Below are 1,375 nucleotides of genomic sequence, written 5' to 3' on the forward strand. Positions count from 1 at the left end.
AAAAAAATATAAAATTGTATTATGTATTTTTCTGCAATTCTGAAACTATGTATAAAAATTGAAATGTGTCTTACATAATACATAACCCGAGAATTGAAATGTGTCTTACATAATATATAACCCGAGAGTTGAAAATTGCAATTCTGAAACTTAAGTATAAAAATTGAACCTAGTTTGTAAAATTCATAATTTGCAAGGAGCTATATGAACAAGCACTACTGACATAAATAAATTGAATTGTGTCTTACATAATACATAACCCGAGAGTTGAGGCTAAGGAATCACATACATTGAAGAGGCCATGGTAACAATTTATTACAATTATATACTAAATTGTTTCTGGGGTCGGGTTCGAACCCGATTGGAATCAATATTTCACCTCTTTCTCTCGCTCCGTCTCTCTCTCCCGCTCTCTCTCAAACTCCCGCTCTCGTCACCCTTTTCTCCCTCTGTCTTCTCCTCCAAACCTTAGTCCTAATGCCGCGGGAAAAGAGAAGGTCGTCGGAGATTTGGAGTCTCAGTCTGCGTCGATGACGGACGAGGCATCGACGAGCGGATATCGGGCGAGCAGGTCACCATTGTCGACGTTGCCGCCATCGAGGAGATTACCGTTTCCAAGATTGTCGCCGAGGTCAACAAGAGCGAGTGGATTCATACAAAATCATCAAGATGCCAAACGAAGAAGAAAATTCAATCCAGTAACAAAAGAGTGTATACCTGAGGCGATCTCGTTGCAATCTTGGAAACGGTGGTCTCCTCGGCGTCGACAATGGCGACCTACTCGCCCGATATCTGCTCGTCGATGCCTCGTCCGTCGTCGGCGTAGATTGGGATTCCAGATCTCCGACAACCTTCTCCTTTCCCGACGACATTGGGTTCTAGGGTTTGGAGGAGAAGACAGAGGGAGAAAAGGGCGACAAGAGCGGAAGCTTGAGAGAGAGAGAGAGACGGAGCGAGAGAAAGAGGTGAAATATTGATTCCAATCGGGTTCGAACCCGACCCCAGAAACAAGTCAGTATATAATTGTAATAAATTGTTACCATGGCCTCTTCAATGCATGTGATTCATTAGTCTCGACTCTCGGGTAGTGTATTATGTAAGACACATTTCAATTAATGTCAGTAGTGCTTGTTCATATAGCTCCTTGTAAATTATGAATTTTAGGAAATAGGTTTAATTTTTATACTTTATAGTAAAGTCCACATAGTTTCAGAATTGTAGAATAATACATAATCTAATTTTTTTAGAAAAACCCTACAGATTCTGTAATTACAGTTCAAACCACCGATAAATGATTTGTCTGTTGAAACCGAAATAACTAATTTATTTTATTATATTTGACATAATAATTATTTATAGTCTACAAATCATTTGA

The 1,375-nt window shown here is 39.4% G+C and overlaps 1 protein-coding gene across 1 annotated transcript in view; it reads left to right on the forward strand.

Annotated features, from left to right (window-relative positions):
- LOC109844666 overlaps window positions 1-1,375 on the forward strand; it is a 4,437-nt gene that overhangs the window by 2,271 nt on the left and 791 nt on the right. The window lies entirely within an intron of this gene.

The sequence above is a fragment of the Asparagus officinalis genome, chromosome 6, assembly GCF_001876935.1.
Source record: "Asparagus officinalis chromosome 6, Aspof.V1, whole genome shotgun sequence".
Classification (NCBI taxonomy): domain Eukaryota; kingdom Viridiplantae; phylum Streptophyta; class Magnoliopsida; order Asparagales; family Asparagaceae; genus Asparagus; species Asparagus officinalis.